The following is a 25,859-nucleotide window of genomic DNA, read 5'->3' on the forward strand; positions in this document are numbered from 1 at the left end:
TTTATGGTGTACCATATCAGAATGTCATACAATACTTAATTCAGAATGGATAATAGCGTTTATGTACCCTTATTCACACTTCTGGATCTTGCCAAAAGAGTTATATTGCATTATCTTTAGAGCAAATGGATTCATAGGTGATTTTCAATTTAATGTGATACGGGTATGCATTTGTTAGGATTTATTTGTTAGGGTTCAATTTATCAAGCCCCATGTTGCTGCAGCTTGCTTAACTGCCATTATATCTCTCATTTTTAGCTCATTAATTTGAACTTTACATTTTCCAGAATTATCATTACTTCTTCATTTCTTGATTATTTTGATGAAGTTTAATTTCGAGTTTGTTTCTAAATTGTTAACAGGAGAGAGATTTGCATACAAAGAGGACTGGACATACTGAATTCATGGATAAGACGTCAGAAACAGTTAAACCGATTGCTTCGGAAGTTGCTAAGAAAAATGATGATGATATGGTTGATGCTGCTACTGCTGTTGAACCTGAGGGTATATTATTAGTTATATAACTTTTGATAATTACATGATTGTATGTAATTTGTAATTGCGTGTTTGTGTATGATCTTGATCTTTATACTATCTTACATCATTGTTGGTGATCAATGTCTTGACTCTTTTCGTGTGTGTCGAATCAGTTTGTAATCTGATACATCTAATTCACAGATAGATATGTTTGTGTACTGTTTTGTGTCATTTGGTAACCTGCAAGTATAACATTCTTTTGCAACATTGCATATAAATTCAACATTTTTGTTTAAAAGTTGTTATTTTTAATGTCTGCTTATGTAATTGTACAAAAAGCCATACTTTGATAATGTGGATGTAAGATGACTGATAGAGCACACATGGAAACATACTTTAGTATTTGATGAAAAACCCCTTTTGTTCATAGTGACGTTGGTTGTATTTGATGAAGTGATGAACACATATATGGAAGTATATTAGTTTAATCTTATTTTTTTTACATGTTCAGCATTTGTGAATATGCCATCTGACGTGTGGTTTTTCATGTGTATTTTTTTAGAAAAGGTTGATCCTGAAGTTGATTCAAAGCTACTTGAGAAGCTTGAGTCAATGGGGTTTTCCAAGGAAAGGGCAACCCAAGAACTCAAGTATAATATTTTCTTTTGCGTTAATTAATAATTGAAGGACAACACTGATTTTACTGATTTATTTTTGTTATTTATTTATATTTTATACTAGGGAACGAGCTCGCAAAAAGAAAGAAGAGGAAGAAAAGATGATGGAAAGAGCAAGGGAGAAGGTAATCAATATTTAATTTAAAATATATTTGCTGAATTTGTTGTTTACATGTCAAATTTTACTTCTGGTTCTTATATTGATTTTCTATATGTATTCTTCATATTATCTTCCAGTTTGATCTTGTGGATGGTTTCAATATATGTCTCATATATTCTATTCGGCTCCAGTTGGTTATTCACCAACATAAATGTCGTTTATAACATATGCTATGATGCGTATTTATTCTGTGCATTTTGTTTGATCGATTCAATTAGAATTAAGCAATCCCCTAGAGTTTGTTGGCTGAGTGTCTCATGTATGTCATCTGGTTGTATGTGTATACTTTTACAGGCAGATGAATTACGCATTGATATCTTGAAGAAGATGCTGGATTTACTAAAGATAAGACAAAGATCTTTGACATTGCTTACACTTCACAACTACCAAAAGCGATTAAGTTCCTTTAATCACCAATGAGATTCTATACTTGGATAAATAATTTTTTATTTCTCTTCAGAATTTTTATATATATTATCGTTATGTATAGGTAAACTCAACAACCTTTTGTTTTTATGTGAACATCCTTTCACGTTATTTCACGTTATTTCATGTACACCATTTGAATCTACACACACTTTTTATTTATTGAGATAATTTATTAATCATTTTTTAAATAAAACCCGCGAATTCGCGGGTCCTTGACTAGTTTCTAACAAAGCAACTGTTGATTTGACGTTGAGTTTTTGAGATTTGATATTTCCAACTTTATTCTTAATAGATTCAGCTAAAATTAATTAAATATCTTTAATGATTTTTTACACAAGTTTTATGTTAGAATGTTAGAATTTATTTAAGGTTATTTTTGAAAATGTGATGAATTTATACTTTTCAAATAATTATTATATCTTTTTGCAATTTCTATAATACAGTAATTTTGTTGCAACAAATAAAAGAGGTGATATTTCCAAACAAGTTTTTTTATAGATCCACACACTTTTGTTGATATTTTCCAATAATGTCCCTACAATAATTTGTAGTAAAAAACTTGTGTATCATATCATTAAGGACAGTTTAGTAAATCTATGTGGATTTATCAAAAATGTGTTTGGAAATATCACTTTCCTGATGAGTCAAACATTTGTCAATCAATTCAGCCAAACACCTATGATCTCTTACATGCCCTAACTACAAGCCAATTTGGGGCTTTTTAAATAATACGAGCAATAGAGGTAGTAATACTAAGAGTGCTTCCAATGAAGACATGACTTCTTCTAGGACTAGCCAACCATTCAGCGACACATCATCACTTCCATCCCACTTCCTTCCCAGGACTAAACTCAGGACTAACCACTCCTAACAATGACATACCTCCTCAAATAAATTGGACCCACTTAAATTATTTAATTAAAGATGTTATAAGCTTTAATGTTAAGGTTAATGGTATAAGTAATATATGCATGTATATCCGTCCATCCGTCCACAAATGTGCTGAAAAAGGACCAAACCAAGGGCGATGGGGCTGGGCGGCCTCCGTGCCATCGGCGCCCAGGCTGGGCTAAGGTGGGTGAGATTTGAGGACGGACCATTGGGAGCACTCTAATAATAGTGGCAGCAGTAATAAAAACAGCAATCGCCCTAAATGGTTACAACAATACGTTTTGATCGGTCAAATCGGTGAAGTGTTATGAACTGTTATCTAGCCGTTAACCATTTTGATTTGTCTGTTAGAGGTCCGTTAAGTAACACGTGATATGCACGTGTTCCTCTTTCAAAACACACCACGTGCCAAACACGTGCTATGTCAATTGCAGGTTCAGCTCGTCGATTGCCAGAAATGAAGACGGTTAGAGGAGCAACCGAATTCTGTTAGAACACTAGTATAAGTGTAATTAGTTGAAGTAGTTAGTCAGTTTTGTGCAATGTATTGTATTTCTCTCTCACTTTCAATTGTAATTTCAATTACGTTCAATGAACTAATTTTCAGATCTCGATTCCATTGCTTGTTCTTATTATCAAGCTTTCAGATCGTTATCTAGGCTTAATTCCGATTTGTAATCCAGATTAAGTCATATCAAGTGGTATCAGAGCGCTTTCTTGGGCGAATTGTAGCGAAAAATGGTGATAAACACAAGAAACAACAATGGCGGCACCAGTAATGGTGACGACAACATAGCAGAAATCGTTAGGGCTGCCATTGCAGAACTAACGGCGGCGATCAATAGTAGAATAGATGGTGTATTGGTCCAGCAACAATACCTGTCGGATGATGTGTAGAGACTCAAGAATGGTGATCATTCGAGCAATCGGTCAAACCAAATCACAAGATTGTCAAAAGTTGAATTTCCTAAATTTGAAGGAGATGATGTGACTGGTTGGATCTATAGATGTAAGCAATTTTTTGTTGTAGATCATGTGGCTGAGGAAGAAAAGGTTAGGATTGCATCAATACACATGTATGGGAAGGCACTTAGTTGGCATCAACAATTTGTGAAGACTTCTGGTGATGATGTAGCTTGGGTTGCATATGAAGAAGCCCTTCTCAAATGATTTGGTGATAGTGTTACAGATCCACTGGCTGACCTAAAGAACCTGAAGCAAACTGGATCTGTACAGGCATATTATGATGAATTTGAAGTGTTGTTGAATAAGACTGAAATCAGTGCTAGTCAAGCTATTAGTCTGTTCTTGGCTGGTCTGCAAAAAGAGATCGAATTACAAGTTAGAATGTTCAAACCCAAATCACTAGAAGATGCTTTCTGTCTAGCAAAGCTTCAAGAAGATACAATAGCAGCCACCAAAAGGAGATTTGCAGCCGTGTTACCTACACCTAAAGCTAATTCAAGTGGGTTCAATTCAAGAAATGTGAGCTACACTCCAGCTGTTACCAGGAGTGTAAGTCTTAATCCAACACCAACTCAATTAGCACTACCAAGTACATCTTACAACAACTCTCAAAGAAGTAATGGCAGAAGGTTGACCCAGAAGGAGCTTGAAGAAAAGAGAGCCAAAAATCAATGCTTTTATTGTGATCAGAGGTATACACCTGGGCATAAGTGCAGTGGTCAAATGTACTCACTAGAAGTATTAGGGGAGGAAGAAGATGATGATCAAAGTGAAGAGCAATTTGTTAGCTGTGAAGAGAGTTTCCCTGTAGGAATAGAAGATTCACTACCACAGATTTCATTGAGTGCTTTAACTGGAGCTAGTAACTATCAAACTATGAGTCTAGTTGGCTACATACAAAAACAAGGTATACATATACTCATTGACTCTGGAAGCACACACAACTTTTTAGATATAGAAATGGCTAAAAGAGTTGGGTGTCAAGTGAAAGAAATGATACCAATGCATGTAATGGTGCCTGGTGGGAATAAAATCTTGAGTAAACATGAATGTGAAAGGGTAACCTGGAGTATTGGTCAAGAAAGGTTTTCTAGTAGTATGATATTAATTCCATTAGGGGGATGTGACATGGTGTTGGGAATACAATGGTTGAGTACCCTAGGAGATATCATTTGGAATTTTGAGAAGTTAACCATGGCTTTCACTCATCATGGAAAAAAGGTTAGTTTTAGGGGTACTAAAAAACCTGCTTTACAGTGGGTAGATGGTAGGAAGCTAGTTAAGTCAATTGATGAAAATCGGGTGCAACTAGCTTCAATGTGCTTGTATGTTTACCCTGCACAATTGTGTAGCATCATTGGTCAAAATTCAAGTGTTGACTCACCTGTTGACCTAATAGTTAAAGAATTTGATGATGTATTTCAAGAACCAACTGAGCTACCACCCAAAAGATCACATGATCACAGAATACCATTAAAATAAGGTATTCAAGCTGTTAATGTGAGGCCTTACAGGCAACCACCAACACAAAAAGATGCTATTGAGTCAATGGTCAACGAATTGCTGAGCACAGGGGTAATTAGGCATAGTCAAAGCCCATTTTCTGCCCCAATAGTGATGGTCAAGAAGAAGGATGGTAGTTGGAGGATGTGTATTGACTACAGGGAATTAAATAAGCACACTGTGAAGGATAAATTTCCAATTCCTATTATTGAGGAATTGATTGATGAACTCTGTGGGTCAACAATTTTCACTAAATTGGATCTAAGGTCAGGATACCACCAAATTAGGATGTATGAAGATGATGTTGCTAAAACAGCCTTTAGAACACATGAGGGGCATTATGAATTTTTGGTCATGCCTTTTGGCCTCACTAATGCTCCTTCAACATTTCAATCTCTGATGAATACTGTTTTCAAAGATTACCTAAGGAAGTTTGTCTTGGTATTTTTTGATGACATTCTCATATATAGTTCCACTTTAGAAGAACACTTGATGCATCTAAGAGTGGTATTGCAAACTATGAGAAACAATACTCTTTATGCAAAGAAGTCTAAGTGCATGTTTGCAGCTGAAAAGGTAGAATATTTGGGGCATATAATCACCAGAGTAGGGGTATCCACAGATCCCACTAAAGTTGAAGCAATGACAAAGTGGCCATTACCCAAAAATCTCAAACAACTGAGAGGCTTCTTGGGATTGACAGGGTATTATAGGCGATTTATTAAGGGATATGCTACTATAGCACAACCCTTAACTAAGTTGACCAAGAAAGATGCTTTCCGGTGGATAAATGAAGCTACTATAGCTTTTGAATCTTTAAAACAAGCTATGCAGCAAGCTCCTGTTCTACAATTGCCTGACTTTGATAAGGAATTTACCTTGGAGACTGATGCTTCAGGAATTGGTATTGGGGCAGTTCTACAACAAGAGGGCCACCATATTGCTTACTTAAGTAAGACATTAGCTCCACATCATCAATCAATGTCAACCTATGAAAGGGAGTTTTTAGCAGTCATTTTGGCTCTTGAAAGATGGAGAGGGTACTTATTGGACATGCATTTTAAGATCAAAACTGACCACATCAGCCTGAAATATTTGTTAGATCAGAGGATCTCTACTCCTAATCAAATGAAGTGGCTGCCAAAACTGCTAGGGTTTGATTATGAGATAGTTTATAAAAAGGGAAATGATAATATAGTTGCAGATGCACTTTCAAGGGTGGAAGGGATTGGTCAACTTCATCAGATGTATGCTACTACTATTTCTGGAAATCTACAAGAAAGAATAGCTAAAAGTGTTGCTGAAGACATTGACTTGCAGCAATTGATAACTCAAGTACAACAAAATGCTACCACTTCAAAACATTATGAAGTCAAAGATGGTCAACTGCTAAGGAAAGGAAGACTAGTAGTAGGAGCAGATGACAATTTGAGAAATGAATTGATCACTCATTTTCATTGCAGCCCTGCAAGTGGTCACTCTGGTATCCATGTCACATTCAAAAATATTTCATCAAGTTTTTACTGGAGGAAAATGCAGAAACAAGTCAAGAGGTTTATCCAGAATTGTGTCATTTGTCAAAGATGCAAGCCCAATTTGTCAAAATATCAAGGTCTCCTACAACCCCTACCTATACCAGAGAAGATTTGGCAGGAAATTTCCATGGATTTTATAGAAGGACTACCACTCTCTTATGGAAAAAAATGTGATTTTGGTGGTGGTGGATCGACTTAGTAAGTATGCACATTTTATTCCCCTAGTCCATCCATATACGACTGCCCATGTGGCAAGCTTATTCTTGGATCATATCTACAAGCTCCATGGTCTCTCTAAGATAATAGTGAGTGATAGGGATAGAGTATTTGTGAGCAGGTTTTGGCAAGAATTGTTTAGGCGCCTGCATGTTACCCTACATTTATCTACAGCTTACCATCCACAAACGGATGGCCAATCTGAAATTGTTAATAAGGGATTGGAGTGTTATCTTCGTTGTATGACTGGAGATAAGCCAAAGGAATGGCTGAAATGGTTGTCTTTAGCTGAATATTGGTACAACACTAATCACCATTCAGCTATTAACACCACACCCTTTGAAGTTGTTTATGGCCAAACTTCAAACCAACCCTTGATGTATACGTCAGGTACCAGCCCAGTTGATGCAGTTGATAGGTCATTGACAGCTAGGGAGGACACTATTGCTATGTTCAAGTATCACCTCAAAAGAGCTCAACATCGAATGAAACATTTTGCAGATGCAAAAAGAACTGACAAAGAGTTTGCTTTACATGACTGGGTTTATGTTAAGTTGCAACCTTATAGGCAAATTACAGTGAGGGGGGGTCGGCAACACAAATTAAGTCCAAAGTTTTATGGCGCTTTTCAAATTGAAGCTAGAATTGGGAAGGTGGCATATAGGTTGAACTTACATTCAGCATCACAAGTTCACCCTGTATTCCATATTTCACAGTTGAAATTGCACAAGGGTGATCCACCTACTGCAATTGGAGTGTTACTCCAATTGACCAATTAGGTCAATTGGCCCCAGAGCCAATGAAAATATTGGATCGAAAGCTTGCAAAGAGGAACAATGTTGCTGCAGTGTACATTCTAGTTCAATGGTCTAATGGTACACCAGAAGATGCAACTTGGGAGCTAATTGACGACATTCAGCTTCGATTTCCCAATTTTCTGTTAAATGACCATTCTTGAGGTCAAGAATGATTTTGAAGGGGAGAGGAATTGTTATGAACTGTTATCTAGCCGTTAACCATTTTGATTTGTCTGTTAGAGGTCCGTTAAGTAACACGTGATATGCACGTGTTCCTCTTTCAAAACACACCACATGCCAAACACGTGCTATGTCAATTGCAGGTTCAGCTCGTCGATTGCCAGAAATGAAGACGGTTAGAGGAGCAACCGAATTCTGTTAGAACACTAGTATAAGTGTAATTAGTTGAAGTAGTTAGTCAGTTTTGTGCAATGTATTGTATTTCTCTCTCACTTTCAATTGTAATTTCAATTACGTTCAATGAACTAATTTTCAGATCTCGATTCCATTGCTTGTTCTTATTATCAAGCTTTCAGATCGTTATCTAGGCTTAATTCCGATTTGTAATCCAGATTAAGTCATATCATGAAGGAACTTACGGTCTTGTGTTCTTGGCTAAAATAAAATCTAATCGAAGCAAATCGATTGCGATTAAGAAATTTAAGCAATCTAAAGATGGTGATGGTGTTTGTTTCTCCCACGGCAATTCGTGAAATTATGGTTTGTATTTTTATTTTTCATATCAATGTTGGGGATTTAAATTCAGGGTTTGTGATATTTTTTATATTAATTAATTGTGTTGAAAAGGTTAATGCCTTTGATTGGAATTAGTACTTGAATCTGTACTTTCAACTCAAATGTGGTAACAATTTAAAGAATCTTTATTTGACGAGTGTTAATTAATTTGAAGGCTTATTCAGTTTTTTTTTTTTTTTTTCCTTCCTGTTTTTGGTTGAAGAGGAAAGTTTGATATCATAACTTAAGAATTTGCAATTTTGGTAGATGACTAATTATGGAATTAGTGTCGAAGTAACTAATCAACTAATATGTATTATGAGAAGACTTCTTAGTAAATGGTAATATTGCATGATATGTGTTAAAAGCTTCAAGAAAGTTCACATTTATATAAGAGCAGGAGGATTTTTTGTTCATTTATCTGCTCTCTTCTGAATACTTTCAATAAATGAAACAATCTTTCTTAAAGGAGCACCATGATTGGTTTTCAATGGATCGGTGGATTCTTCAAGTTAGAAATTTCAAATTTCCGATACATTCATTACATAGTAGCGTTAAAGTAGTTGCATCTATTAAAAATTGTGCAGCAAGTTAGGACTCATGTCAGTGTTTCTAAAATACAACATAAATTTTGTCTTCTCTACTGCTTAAATCCCGTTTTATTAGAACTTATTTTCTTCCCGTTGCGTCTTTCCCATTTCTACTTTTATTTTTTGCTATATGATGACTTATCTTTGTTTGAAACAGCGATATCTGATGACTTATTGAGTAACCAGCCCCCAATATTGATGAAGCACCATTTGTAGTTAATCTATAAATGCTAAGTTTCTATATATACTTTCATGTTATGCTGAAAACGTTACGATGTTTGTGCCGTTGCTTAGGGAGATATCCCATGATAACGTTGTCAAGCTGGTGAATGTGCACATCAATCGTATAGATATGTCTCTCTATCTGGCTTTCGACTATGCTGAATATGACCTCTATGTAAGCATACTTTATACCCATTTATATTCTTATACCGACTATAACATGTTGTACATGCTATATTTCGAATGTTCCTTTAGACATTGTGAACAAATGAGTTACAATCAATACATGGCACTTCATTTGCCTATATACTGGTTTCTTTTAATGTGAATTTAATTAAAAAATTTTATGATATGCATTACATACACAGAGATGATCTACTATTACAGTATGGTACTTATACATTTTATGTGTGAAAATATCAGGAAATTATCAGACATCACAGAGACAAGGTTAACCAGGATATTAATCAATACACAGTGAAGTAAATACTTTGGCAGTTGCTTAATGGGCTAAATTATCTTCATAGGTAAGCAAAACCCGTGTGATAATTCGTTTTGATATTATAGTCACCAATTCAATATAATCCGAACTCTTACATTTAGTAAACTGGATGTAGCAACTGGATTATGCATCAAGATCTTAAGCCCTCTAATATTTTGGTAAGATTTATCATTTGTCTACTGGAGCAATTATTAAGTCCTTTTTCTTACTTTTGGGAACATGCGTCATTCTTTAAATTTTGTGATTTTGTGAATAATATGTAATTTTGTAGACACCATCTTACACCTGTCATCTATCTATGCTCCACACAGTGATAGTACTGGTCTGTACAGCGTTGTTCATCTCTCTCCAAATAATTCCGCCTATGATCTTCTCTCTAAATTGTTGGAGTATGTGCTACCTCATAAGTTTTAAAGTTACTAACTTTTTCACTAAACTTTTTATAAGACATGGTTAAGAATCAATGTTTAATCTATCATGTGAAAAAAAGTTCTGTTATGAATTATATCTACGAAGCATGTCATTATATTGGCATTATTCACAGAGTAAATGAATAACATTTTGGGTCAAACTTTTTCTTTTATGTAAAATTTACACAAGTATTATACATTTATTTATTATATATACATGTATCATGAACCCACAACTTTTTAATTGATGGGCCACCCTGAGCTGCTGTTCGTACGTTCTTTCAGCTTATTTAATTTGTTGGATGTCCCATTATACCATTTACTCACTTATTTAAGCTTGTTTTATTTAATTTTTTTTACTATTTCTATTTCTATATTGTATATTGTAGATAGATATAGATATGATCCCCGAAAACGTATTACAGCAGCACAATCTCTTGTTCATGAGTGAGTTATCTTTTTACACACATACTTGATGATTGTGATTTTATACACTTCATGATTCGAGTACTCCAATAGTTCCACATCAGCTTTTTTCACATCAATGGGAACCCCACATTTCTAGGGTTAACGAATTTTATAAATAATCAGTTTGTAGTTCGATACCCAACCTGTTTTTAAAAAAATGCGTCTCAAGTTATGAATAATTCCACTTGTAATTTCTAACAATTGAGGATGATCTTTTATCATCAACCATCTTCCTTGTTAAGTCTCTGGCTTAGTAACAAAGCAGATCATTGTTCATTTTTTTTTTTCTTTTCAGTTCTCGTATAGTTCTTTTTTCAAATAGCAAGTTACGTTGATACTTTTTCAGCGTCTTCATAAACTTTTATGTATTCCATTTCTAACGGTTCTTTGTATTGTAGGTATTTTCGGATGGAACCTTTACCGGGACGCAAGTAAAGTTTCTTCCTTTATGAACTTCATTGTAAATCACTTAATGTATTTAAGTACCTCATGCTGCTGATATGAGCTGGCTTATATTTTGTATGAAAGCCTAAAATTGTTTTTGGCTAATTATTGCATTTTTTTTTTATGTTTTTTTTTTGATGTTATCAATCTTTTTGATGATGTGTTTAAATTTCAATGCTCAGTTCACCAGTTCACCGGTGCTGCCTCATGGGGAGAAAACCATCAGTTATCCAACGCGTCCAGTGGATACAAACACAGATTTCGAGGGTACAACTAGTCTTCAGCCAGCTCAACACGTATACCTTTATTTTTTATTACAAGATTGTCATCTAGAACAATTTGCATATTGGCATCTTACTTCAGAAAAAAATTGAATACTTATGTGGACTAATGGGCTCACAAATGTTTCAACATTTTTATCACTTCAGGAAACCAGGTGGTTGGGATATGGGCGGCTCGTATATAATGGCGAATAGAAATGTCCCACGACCAATGCATATGGTTGGCGTGCAAGGAATGCAACAACAGAATATGACAGCTTATAATCTTGCATCTCAGGCTGGGATGGGCGGTGCAATAAATCCCGAAAATATCCCAATCCAACGTGGTATTGCTGCCCAACCCCACCAACAACAGCAGCAGGTTTTTTTTATAAATTATTTATTAATTAATAATGTTCATGTCTCCCTCGTGCAATTTTGTAACGAGATTCATCCTTTTTGATGGAATTAGTCAAGAAGAAAGGATGTGATGGGGATGCCTGGATATCCACAACAGAAATCATGGCGTTTTTGAGGTAATTCTTGTACAACTACTCAAAAACTTGAAAATCTACTCAAAACCCATCACACAATACATGCAACTAGACCTGACCGTGCAGTAATTAGCAATTAAATAGACCAGTTCGTTCCACAGGAAGAAAGGTAATTAAGAATTTCAAATGATTTACTCATTCTAAGAAAAAAGGGTTTTCAAAGTTGATTTTGATTAAAACTAAAAACAAGGTTAATTATATAAACGATTAACCAGTAAGAGGAAGCGGTGTTCACTTAGATATTTCCCCTGAATAAATGCCGATTGTTCTTACAGTTAAAACGATAAACAATGCTAAGAATATATAGTCTTATAACTACCCGCTGATATTCACAAAACCTCAGTTAACTAAATCAGGTTAACTATCATCAATCTTTCCAGATCTACAGAACTATATTCCGATTATAAACCTAGACTCAACTTGGATTTTCTCTCGTAATAACCAAACCACAATGATCACTCGAATGACTCAAATGTAGTTACATGATTTTGACACTAATATACCATTCAATTACCAATTAAACTTATATTCTAATCACTTAGCAATATTTGTTCTATTGTCTTGATCTCAAAAAGTGTTGAAGCATAGATCATATATTAAAAATTAACACTCATTAATCATTCAACAATCTATGTAATATAATTAAAGTATCAAATAAGAAAGCAATGGATCTTTTGGTTGAACGCAATTTAAACAATCAATTAATGTTTGTAATATAAATAATTAAACAATCCAACATCAAGTATTCAACATTTAAGTAAACACACAAAGAGTTTAGCTAATCATGTTCAGAGAAAAATCAACAAAACAATTGAGAATTATGGAAAACATAACTTTATCACTAAAATAAATGTTACCGAGATTAACGATCGTAATTATTAAGCAAATCTTTAATCGTGATGTTAAGAACACTTGAAATTGATGAAGAACGTCTCTTAAACCAAAAAAATCGCCCAAGGTTAGGTCTTGGAAAAAGCATAGGACAATTGTGAATGTTTCCACCAATAAAAGAACAAAATCCGGAGCTGCTGTTAATCGATGCTGTTAATCGACCCAGATGCTGCTTCAAAAACCTAGAATGGATATGCTGCATCATAATTCCTCGAGTAGAAATCTGGCCAAATGGATGTGGGATGCTCCGCATTTAGATAGGATGCGTCGTATCCTTGTCCGGAACTTGAAATCTGGATCGTTTTAACACTTAGAGGGCTGCACCAACTCCCGAAACGAACTTTCTCGGTGACAAACAAAGCGATCAGCAAGAAACTGTTAACACTAGAATATAATTCAAGTGATGTATTAAGAATAGGATTTTTGCCCAGGTTATCGTAATAACTTTAGATTATATATGTGGGCGTTTTGACAATGTCTCGGTGACATGCATATAAATTGGGTAAAGTGGTCGGGCGCATTCACTATCTTGTGAGGAAAAATAGCGCAGTCAAACCCTAAGAGTTTGTGGTCTGACACATGGTCTAGTTTCTGACCATGCTATGCAACCTCCGTATCAGATGAGGGACGAGGGACTGATAACATGAGAAATAAATCACGTGACCTACATTTGAATTCTCGCGGATTTATAGGATTTTCGTTCATCATTGGAACACGTGCCTCACCTCAGAACGTTGAGCGATGTTTATTAAATAAACATTGCATAAAAGAAGGGTAAGGTGGATGGGCGTGTACACTATTATTGAGGGATAGTGCAATCAAGACTCAAGATATAGCAAGTTAAGGGCTGTTTTTGACCAAAACTGTCACTCCGCCACAGATATGCCGGAAACAATCTACATGCAAAACAAGTGGTAATAGAACTAAAACATGCTCAAATATACGACAAAAGGACTGATATTGCGAATGTAAATATGTATAAAAAGAGCAATATCATTGTCCCTAAGAATTGAACTGAACGGATGACAAAGTCTTAAGAAAAAAAATCATGCATCCAGAGTTTTATGAAACAATCTAATAATTAAAATATTAATATTAGTTTTCATTTTATAACAACATTAAATAATTAAATTAAATGTATACCCTCAAATATTTTTTATCAACCAAATGAAAATAAAAATATCATTTTCATTCACCAACTCTAAACTCTAAAAAATTCAATAAATAAAATAAGATGTTTTATATTTATATTTTTTGAATACCATTTTGTTAAAGATATGCTCTATCCGTCCCAAATCTATTGTGAGATATACTTTTTATTTACCAAAGAGCCAATGACTTGACAGTATCGAGGTCACCCTTACAACCTTGAGGTTGAGTGCTCGAGTCCTACTTTGAACATTTCGTGGTGTATATATTCGTGTTACTATTAGGTGGGTGTGTGAGTTTGCTTTTTAAAAAAATACTTTTTATTTACTTTCCAATCTTACCACTTACTTTTTACCTATCTTTTTATCTTACGTATATAAAGTAAACGAAAGAACTTTATCACATTATTCTTATCCATTCATGAAAATATGGACAAATAATTTTGGACATTTTAAAAAGGAATAATGGACAATAGAATTGAGGCAGAGGGAGTATTTATTAATATTGATTTTATTAATTAAATATATTACGTATTACGAGTAATAAGTTAAGTAATTATAGTAAATGGTATGGTATTGACGTTGATAATAATAAATAATGTACGCGGGAACTCTGGATTTAAACCCGAATACTCCGTAATAAAAAACACCAAACAAGTCTTGATACTCCGGCAAATAATTGGCCACCACCGTCTCCATCGCCTGAAAAGATAGACAACGACAATTTACTTGTAGATCACAAAAAGATCACAAAGGGACTTGCTCACTTGTTTCTTCGAAGAGTGTTGTTTACTGGTCGAAAACGGCCTCCGATGATGGTAGAACTTCAAAAATTGAAGTTTGAAGTAACCATGGCTGAAAAGAACCATATATGGACGTTAAATTTCACCGATCTCAAGAACCTACAACGATTTATCTCTATTACCATGACAAGTCAAAATGATTCAAGTTGTATGAACAAAATAAATTATGTTTCCTGTACTTAATTAGTGTCAATCAATTGCTTTAGTTAGATCAGTATTTCACTTTTCAGGTTAAAACTGACGAAAATTATATTCATAATCTTCTTTGGAGATAATGGGAGAGTAGAATAAGATCATCGGGATATTGATATCTCGGGACAAATGTTCACAACCAGGACACATTTCTACAAGATTTCAGCGTGAAAGATGCAAGATTAAGGAAAAATAGTATTGAGCGTCAAAGAATCATTAGACCTCGAATGTTTTAGACATCTCTGCACCGACTTGATAGTTTAAGAAATTCTAAATGAAAGAGTTGATGATATCGTACAACATGAACATATTACATCAAGCAAAAGGATTGTAGGGGAAACTTTGATAGGCACAAGGCGACTCTCAAAGTTATTAGAAATGAAAGGGTTTTTCATTGTTACACATGAGTTTTCGAAAAACCCTTTTCTTTTCTAATAACTTTGATGGCTATATTATGCCCGTCAAACTTTCCCCCTATAGTCCTTTTATTGGATGTAAATTGTTCATGCAACACGATATTATCAACTCTTTCTTTTAGAATTTCTTAGACTTTCAAGTCGGCGCAGATCTGTTTGAAAAACTCGAGCTCTATTGATTCTTTGACGCTAAATACTTTTTCTCTCAATCTTGTTGTATGAAGCTTTGTAAACAGGGAACTTTAATTCCCATCCATATTCTGAAATCTTGTGGATATGTTTTCTAATTGTAAACAATTGCCCGGAACATCAATATCGTGATGATCGTGTTCCGCCCTCCCATTATCTTCAATCAGATTTTGAATATAATTTTTGTCGGTTAAAACTTGAAATCGAAATATTGTGACTTAACTAATGCAATTAATTGACATTAAATAAGTATAAGAAACATATTTATTTGATTCATATACCTCGAAACATGTTGAATTGTCATAGTAATGCAGAGAAATTCTTGTAGGTTTGTGATGTCGGTGAAATTTAACGTCCATATATGGCTCTTTTCTGCCGTCGTTACTTCGAACTTCAATTTCTGGATTTCTCTCATCACAAGAGATCGCTTTTGACCAGTAAACAACACCTTTTGAAGAAACAAGTGAGCAAGTCCCTTTGTAATCTCCAAGTAAACTCTCGTCGTGCATCTTTTCAGGTAGTGGCCAATTTCTTCATCGAAGTATTATAGTTTGTTTTGTGTTTGCTTATTACTCCGTATATAGTATAAGGGTTTGACTCCATATTTCAAACGTACGTTGTTTAATTATTATCAACGTAGGTACCATTTATTTTAATTATTACTAGTACTACGTAATATATATAATTTGTAAAATCGATATTAATAAATATCCTAATAAAAATTATATATTAAATTTTCATTTGATTGATAAAAGTATTTTGGGTTATACATTTAAATTTAATTAAATAAATATTAAAATTTTAATTATCATGTTGTTTCATAGAACTCTAGATGCATGATTTTTATTCTTAGGACCTTGTCATCATTTACTTAGTTAAGTTGAGTACACGTATTTTAGTAATATAAAATCGTTATGTTTGCAAACTCTTATGCTTAAACCCCTAAATCGTCGATAATTTTCAAAAAGTCGTGTGACAAAAGTCCATATTCGAAACTGCAGCAAGGTCTAAACTACATACGAAATTTTGATGTGAAGGCTATGGATTATTGGTATTTACTATTATATTTGTGTACACAAGTCACTGATATCGGTATAAAAACTAGATTGAATATTGTTGGAGGCGTGATCCAAAAGGCCTTGGGAATGGATAACTACAAAAAAAAAAATTATAATATATATTAAGGACTCTTGATTAACTAAGTTTCGTTATCCACTAACAATTGTTATTCACGTACACCGTGAAATAACACCGTGAAATAACACCGTGTTCAGGTATAAATAGATCTTATAGCACCCGATTAATCGTTATCCACTAACAATTGTTATTTACGTACACCGTGTTCAGGTATAAATAGATCCTCTAGCAGCCGATTAAATATACATATAACACAATGATACGCTTAGTTCATCTTCTACCTTCTAGTCGATTTCAAGCAGTTGGATCCATTGTAATCGATTTTATTTATAGTGGATTGTTGATTGTTGCCCGTGGTTTTACTTCCATATTTTGTAAGGTTTCCACATTAAATATTGTGTTCTTTACTAATTGTTCTATCGTTGCTTGATAATGTTATTCTCTTGTTGATATCATACACCATCTATAAACACAAGTGGTAAGAGAGTTTGGTCTTGGTCATGATGGTCACCAAATTCGATATCAACAAGTTTGATGGCCAAATTAGTTTTGTCATATGAAAGTTTAGATGCAAGCAATCTTAACACACCAAGGGTTCAGAAAGCACTCAAAGGCATTGCCGATAAACCTGCAACGATGAGTGACGAAGATTGGATAGAACTAGACGAGAATCGCTACCATACAACTTTTCTTGACCCGTGAAGTCCTCCGAGAGGTCATTCACGAGAAGATTGATGCCAGTTTGTGGCTTAAGCTCGAATCACTCTACTTGACAAAGAGCTTAACAAACAAGGTTCGACTAAAGGATCACGTCTACACTATTCGTATGAAACCAGGCACCAACATTGAGGATCACCTGGACTAGTTTAATAGCATACTTCTCGACTTAGAGAATTTAGAAGACACTATAGATGATGAAGACAAAGCGGTCTAATTGATCATCTCCTTACCAACATCATACAAACACTTTAAGGAGATTATGCTTTATAGCAATCATGAAACATTATCTTTCGATTATGTTAAATATGCGTTACTGTCTAAACAAAAGTATGACGACGATGATGATGTACCTGAGAGTGGAGAATGTTTAGTAGCAAGAGGACGTAGCCATGATCGAGACAAAATCAGTCGCTCCAATAACCACAAATGCTGATCCCAATCCCGCGGAAAAATATCAAACAAAGTGTGCAAATACTGCAAGAAACTGGTCACGCCGTGTCAGAGTGCTTCATGTGGCGACCCGACCAAATCATGTTTGACGGCGACGACTACTTAGGTCCCGTTATGTGGTCATAAGTCTTTATTATGACGTTTGACCAAAATATGTTGCATTTATTTCATAAGTAAAAGGATGTTTCAAGTTTACAAATGTAGTTCAAAAGAATAGTTACAATACAAAGTTTAACGTACGAATTAAACCTATGCGACACAATTTAAAGTAGTCAAAAGACGCTCCAACTATGCATGCATACTCGACATCTAAGCAAGTATCAAAAAGAGTGCGGAAGCATGTATCAAGTAGCTTTCAAGGACCTGAGAAAAAATATAGAAAACTGTCAACGAAAACGTTGGTGAAATCATAGGTGTTTTAGTAAACGTTGCATTTGAACCACAAGATTTAATATAATATGATTATCAAAATCATTTGCATTCCAAAGTTGTTGTTTGTTTCGCGGGCACCCAATTATCAAACTTAACTGTTTTGCACCCTTTGCGTAGTGTTAGAACATACACTAGACCCGAAAATATATTTCATCCGCTAACGGTAGCGAACCGTCCGAATGAGGCTCGTCAAGCCCATGTGATCACATAATATAAGTTCAAGTTTACACCCTGCAAGTGTAACTAATGATAATTGAATTGAGGATTTTTGTTCAAACCCGTACGTGGAATGTTCGTTTTCGTACTTGTGTTCAATGTATAAAAGTATGATACGTATATGTTTCTCATCCCATAGTTTAAAGCATAAAAGTTGTTTGAAAGATGGGACTATGATCTCACCTTGAGTGCACGTATGAAAAGTACTTCACAAAGTAACGTGTGCGAAGGATAGTGCTAGTCTTGACCTAAACAAATAGGTCGTATCAATAATGGTAAACACGATAGGTCAAAGATGTTCAATTAGTCCTACGGCTCGTTACGACTCGATTATGTAGCATGTGAAATCAAATTGTCAAGTTTCATGCAAGATACAAGTATAGAAACAAGTTAGGAAGGTTGCATAATCATTTGGTTAAGTTTGACAAAAAGTCAAACTTTGGTCGGTCAAAGCCAACGAAAAAGTCAACACGTTCGGGTCAGGTCCTGAACTATTTTTCTGAGGTTTTTAATCATGTATGAGCATGTTAGAACAAGTTACGTGTGAATCGGAGGTGCGTAGCATAGCAAACATTATTCAAAAATCGACAAAGTTGGACAGACCACTTTGGCGCGCCGCGCGGGTATATGGCGCGCCGCGCCATTACCTGTGCAGAGAATTCTGGCAGTTTTTAAGTTTTATGCACGAACCTAACTTGAACTAATCACCATTTATGACTCGCAAACAACCAAAGCATGTATCTTATATCATCGGAAATGTATTTTGACAAGGAAAACAACTAAACACATTTCATCCATCACATTTACTTTTACAACAACCAAAATCACATTCAAAGTTCCTCATTAAATGCACTCAAGTTCATAAATGAAATTCGATGATTCGGCAACCAATTTATATGAATGATATGCCGTTTCGAAGGTGATCAAGCATACAATACAACCTAACACTTACAAATAACATTTCATGTCATTCAAAGCATCAAAAGTTCATTTCAAGTTCATCAAACCCTAACCCAAATCCACCAAAACCAATAATCAAGTTTATGAAGTTTTCTAAAACAACCTACACATCAAATTGAAGCTAGTGTTACTAGTAACACATTTAATACTTGCACTTTACCATAAAAACAACATTTAAGCAACCAAATTACCAAATCAAACACACCAAAGTTCATATTCAAGCTAGTTACTTCAAATAACGAAATCGAGCATATAAATCATATAATCATGTTAGACTTGAGCCATAGACACTAATTAATAACTTTATAAGTTAAAAACATCAAGAACACAAAATCTAGTGATTTTAGAAAGTTACCCAAACGAGATGTAATCGGTATGGAATCGAAGAGGAAGTTGCAAGAATTCCAAATATGTAATTAGTTTAGATTGAAGCTTGCTAGATTTTGATTAGATGATGAATCTTTGAAATGGTGTTTGAGAGAATTTGTGAAAGTATTAGAGAAAAATGGAAAAGAAAAGAAATAATGAATGGATGAGAGTGATGGGTTGACTAGTTGACCTAGTCACCTCTTTGCTCTCTTGGCAACAATGGTCCCTCTAGTTCGGTTGCGGGTGCGTGAATTACCTAAACGAGATATTTTAAAACGCGTATTAACGAGGGATGTCATAATCATATAACGGACTTTAAATAGTTAAACGAAAAAGTAAACGGAAAAAGGCGGGATGTTACATTACCTACTCCTTAAAATAAATTTCGTCCCGAAATTTTAAGTAGGCGTAGTAGTCGTTGTTTCTTCCTCGGGATCTTGCGTTTCCGGAGCCGGGAATAAATGAGGGTATTTCTTTTGCATTTGATCTTGCCTTTCCCAAGTAAACTCGGGTCCCCTTTTGGCGTTCCAACGGACTTTAAAAATCGGGATTCGGCTTTGTTTCAATGTCTTGACGGAGGTGTCCACAATTTCAACCGGTTCCTCCACAAAATGAAGTTTGTCATCAATAGTAAGTTCCTCGAGAGGGATGACGATATCGGGTTTGGCAAGACACTTTTTCAAGTTAGATACATGGAAGGTAGGATGAACGGAGTTCAATTGAGGCGGAAGATCTAAACGATAAGCAACGGTTCCAATACGCTCCAAGATTTCAAAAGGACCAATATACCGCGGATTTAGCTTCCCGCGTTTCCCAAAACGGATTACACCTTTCCAAGGTGCGACTTTTAACATGACGCGGTCACCGACTTGAAATTCAAGGTCGTTGCGTCTTTTGTAGGTATAGCACTTTTGACGACTCCGGGCCGTCCGAAGCCTATCTCGGATTTGAACGATCTTTTCGGTGGTTTCGTGAATGAGTTCGAGTCCGGTGATTTGTACGTCGCCTACTTCGGCCCAACAAAGAGGAGAACGGCATTTTCGGCCATATAATGCTTCGAATGGGGTGGCTTTTATACTCGCGTGATAACTATTGTTGTAAGAGAACTCGGCGAGAGGTAAGTGCTTGTCCCAAGCTTTTCCAAAATCAACCACGCAAGCTCGTAACATGTCCTCTAAGGTTTGAATTGTACGTTCACTTTGTCCATCGGTTTGAGGATGATATGCGGTGCTCATGTCTAAACGCGTTCCCAACGCTTCTTGCAAGATACGCCAAAATCTAGAAACAAAACGGCCATCTCGGTTGGAGATAATCGACAAAGGTACACCGTGTCGGGCTACGATCTCCTTGATATAAAGTCGTGCAAGTTTCTCCATTTTGTCGGTCTCCTTCATGGCGAGAAAGTGTGCGGATTTGGTGAGACGGTCAACAATAACCCAAATGGTATCATAACCGCCCGTCGTTTTTGGTAGTTTGGTGATAAAATCCATTGTTATTCTTTCCCACTTCCATTGCAGGATTTTGGGTTGTTGAAGTAATCCGGACGGTCTTTGGTGTTCGGCTTTGACTTTGGAACATGTCAAACACTTGGAAACATAAGTAGCTACGTCCCTTTTGATGTTCGGCCACCAATATAGTTGTTTAAGGTCGTGGTACATCTTATTGGCACCGGGGTGAATCGAGTATCGTGACTTATGGGCTTCATCTAAAATAAGGCTTCGTAGGTCCCCATAACTAGGCACCCAAATCCTTCCGGTGAAATATCGGAGTCCGGTCTCTCTAATTTCGAATCGAGAGACGAGAATGTTCAAGAGCTCATGTGAAACGTTTTCATCCTTGAGAGCCTCATCTTGGGCTACCCGAATTTGGCTATTAAGGTTGGTGTGGATGGTGATGTTTAAGGCTCGGACACGAAGAGGCACCGCTCTTTCTTTTCGACTTAAGGCATCGGCTACTACATTTGCCTTCCCGGGATGGTAACGGAGCTCGCAATCGTAATCGTTTAAGGTTTCAATCCACCTTCGTTGTCTCATGTTTAGTTGCTTTTGGTCGAAGATGTGTTGGAGACTTTTGTGATCGGTAAAGATAGTACTCTTGGTTCCATAAAGATAGTGTCTCCACATTTTAAGTGCAAAGACAACGGCTCCGAGTTCGAGATCATGTGTTGTGTAGTTTCGTTCATGAATTTTGAGTTGTCGAGAAGCATAAGAAATGACTTTCGTTCATTGCATCAACACACACCCAAAACCATGTTTCGAGGCGTTGCAATACACAACAAAATCGTCATTGCCTTCGGGAAGTGACAAGATAGGAGCGGTGGTTAGCTTTGTTTTCAAGATTTGAAATGCGGATTCTTGTTCGGTCACCCAATTGAATTTCTTTCCCTTGTGAGTTAAAGCGGTTAGAGGACGAGCAATCAAAGAGAAATCCTTGATGAATCTACGGTAGTATCCGGCGAGACCCAAGAATTGACGAATGTGAGTAGGAGTAGTGGGAGTCTCCCATTTACTAATGGCTTTGATTTTCGTTGGATCGACTTTAATACCTTGGTCACTTACAACATGACCAAGAAATTGAACTTCCTTCAACCAAAATTCACACTTGGAGAATTTGGCATAGAGTCGTTCTTGTCTTAAAAGTTCAAGCACGAGCCGGAGGTGTTCCTCGTGTTCTTCTTCGCTTTTAGAATAAACCAAAATATCATCGATGAACACGATAACGAATTTGTCAAGATACGGTTTGCACACGCGGTTCATAAGATCCATGAACACCGCCGGTGCGTTAGTGAGACCAAATGGCATTACAAGAAATTCATAACTACCATAACGAGTTCGGAAAGCGGTTTTGGAGACATCTTCCCCCTTAACCCTTAATTGATGATAACCCGAGCGGAGATCAATTTTTGTATATACACAAGACCCTTGTAGTTGATCAAAGAGGTCATCGATGCGAGGAAGAGGATATCGGTTTTTAACCGTCAATTTGTTTAGTTCATGATAATCAATGCACATTCGTAAGGATCCGTCTTTCTTTTTAACAAACAAAATCGAAGCGCCCCAAGGTGAATGGCTAGGTTGGATAAAACCACGATCAAGTAGTTCTTGGATTTGACTTTGCAATTCTTGCATTTCGGATGGAGCGAGTCTATATGGTGCACGTGCTACAGGTGCGGCTCCCGGAATAAGATCGATTTGGAATTCAACCGGTCGATGAGGTGGAAGACCCGGCAATTCGTCGGGAAATACATCGGAATAGTCACTAACAATTGGCACATCATCGATGTGCTTCTCATCGGACTCGACTTTCTTAACGTGAGCAAGGATCGCAAAACAACCCTTACGGAGTAGTTTTCTAACTTTAATACACGAAACGAGGTTGAGTCCGGTGCAACTCTTATCGCCATAGATGATCAAAGGTTCACCATTCTCGATAGGAATTCGGATTGCGTTAAGATCACAAAGGATGTGAGATTTCGTTTTGGCTAGCCAATTCATACCGATTAATACATCGAAGCTTCCTAGTTCCATGGGTATCAAGTCAATTTCAAACTCATTACCCAAAATGTTTAACGTACACCCCCGGTAATATGTGTCGGCACTCAATAGTTTTCCTTTGGCCACTTCAATGGTATAAGTGGTATCTAGTGGGAGTGGTGGAGTATTTAAAGAATGAGTCAAAGTCTTGGATACAAAACTCTTATCGGCACCCGAATCGAATAAACAAGTAACATAAGTGTTGTTGAGGAGAAACGTACCCGTGACTAATTCATTGTCATCTCGGGCTTCCTCGGTGTTGATGTTGAAAGCTCGGCCGCGTGTGTTGGGGTTGGCTTTCTTCTTCGGACATGCATTTCTAAAATGTCCCGTTTGGACACATTCATAACAAGTACCCGGTTTTGGTGCATTGGGCACCTTTTGAGCGACGGGGGCGGCACTTCTACAATCGTTGGCCACATGACCACCCCTTTGGCACCGGTGGCAAAATAGATTGCTACATTCACCATAGTGGTGCTTGTGGCATTTGTTGCAAAAGAGTTTATTTCCGCCATAACTTTTCTTGGCGTCGGAGGTGTAAGGCTTCTTAGTAAAGTTGTTGTTGCTTGATTGGGAGGGTTCCCACTTTCTTTTGTTGGCGCCCGATTTATCCTCGGCCTTAGGTGCCGGAACTACGATTTTGTCAACCGTTTCGATCAATTGGCGGGCCATGTTCAATGCTTGTTGTAGGTTAGCGGGTTTGGATGACATCACCCCTTGTTTGATGCTCTTTGGAAGACCATACATATAAAGTTCGACCCTTTGAGATTCGGGGTTCACGAGGTTGGGACACATCAAGGATAGTTCGGCGAATCGTTGATTATAGGCCTTGAGATCGTTTCCGACCGCCTCTAAGGTTCTTAGATCTTGTTCGAGCTTTCGGGTTTCTTCGCGAGGGAAATATTCGATGACCATCTTTTCCCTTAAATCGGCCCAAGAGAGGGCGTGAGCTTCATCGGTACCCACCGATTGTACATAAGTATTCCACCATGTAAAAGCGACACCGACAAAGGTGTGAGTGGAGTATTTGACCTTGTCTTGGTCTCGACAACCGCTTATGCTAAAGACGGCTTCCGTTTGCTCAAACCATCAGGTGAGCACGACCGGTCCCCCGGTTCCATCAAAAGTGTGAGGTTTGCACCCCATGAAGGATTTGTAGGAGCACCCTTCGTTTGAGTTACCGGCTCCATTGTTGTTGTTGTTGTGGTTGTTGTTATTGTTGGAGGAGTGATCGGCCATGGCCGCTTCCACGGCGGTGGCTATCATTCGTTGTAGAGCTTGTTCGGGAGTCTCATGGCGTGGCACACGACGAGGAGGCATTGTTCCTTCAAAACACAAGAATACCGTTGATTAGTATTCTTAATAATACTAACCATGATATGGAATAAGGATAGAGAAAAAATTTTCCTTGACTCGCCTTAAATTCTTTATGTCATAATGTCGGAATGTTCATATGAGTCACCGTAATATAATCCCGGAAATTATATTACCCTAATTCATATGTGCATTCGACACTAATTCATATAGTCAAGGTGGCGCGTCAATTAAATTAAGTAACGTGAGATTAAGATTGAATAAGAATTTGATGTGATAGACGAGTTCGAGTAAAATGCACAAGTAGTCAAGTAATTCCTACTTCAAGTCTATATGCCGGTTGTAGTCTAGACTCACCAATGTACCCTATGACTCGGGGTTGACACCAATGAACTATAAATCCCTACAACCAACGCTCTGATACCATCTGTAGCGACCCGACCAAATCATGTTTGACGGCGCCGACTACTTAGGTCCCGTTACGTGGTCATAAGTCTTTATCATGACGTTTGACCAAAATATGTCGCATTTATTTCATAAGTAAAAGGATGTTTCAAGTTTACAAATGTAGTTCAAAAGATTAGTTACAATACAAAGTTTAACGTACGAATGAAACCTATGCGACACAATTTAAAGTAGTCAAAAGACGCTCCAACTATGCATGCATACTCGACATCCAAGCAAGTATCAAAAAGAGTGCGGAAGCATGTATCAAGTAGCTTTCAAGGACCTGAGAAAGCATATAGAAAACTGTCAACGAAAACGTTGGTGAAATCATAGGTGTTTTAGTAAACGTTGCATTTGAACCACAAGATTTAATATAATATGATTATCAAAATCATTTGCATTCCAAAGTTGTTATTTGTTTCGCGGGCACCCAATTATCAAACTTAACTGTTTTGCACCCTTTGCGTAGTGTTAGAACATACACTAGACCCGAAAATATATTTCATCCGCTAACGGTAGCGAACCGTCCGAATGAGGCTCGTCAAGCCCATGTGATCACATAATATAAGTTCACGTTTACACCCTGCAAGTGTAACTAATGATAATTGAATTGAGGATTTTTGTTCAAACCCGTACGTGGAATGTTCGTTTTCGTACTTGTGTTCAATGTATAAAAGTATGATACGTATATGTTTCTCATCCCATAGTTTAAAGCATAAAAGTTGTTTGAAAGATGGGACTATGATCTCACCTTGAGTGCACGTATAAAAAGTACTTCACAAAGTAACGTGTGCGAAGGATAGTGC

The 25,859-nt window shown here is 36.5% G+C and overlaps 1 pseudogene; it reads left to right on the forward strand.

Moving 5' to 3' along the window:
- The first annotated feature begins 842 nt into the window (after positions 1–842).
- LOC139863541 (cyclin-dependent kinase E-1-like) lies at positions 843–16,061 on the forward strand (annotated as a pseudogene).
- The last annotated feature ends 9,798 nt before the right edge of the window (positions 16,062–25,859 follow it).

Source organism: Rutidosis leptorrhynchoides, chromosome 1, assembly GCF_046630445.1.
Source record: "Rutidosis leptorrhynchoides isolate AG116_Rl617_1_P2 chromosome 1, CSIRO_AGI_Rlap_v1, whole genome shotgun sequence".
In the NCBI taxonomy this organism is placed as follows: Eukaryota; Viridiplantae; Streptophyta; class Magnoliopsida; order Asterales; family Asteraceae; genus Rutidosis; species Rutidosis leptorrhynchoides.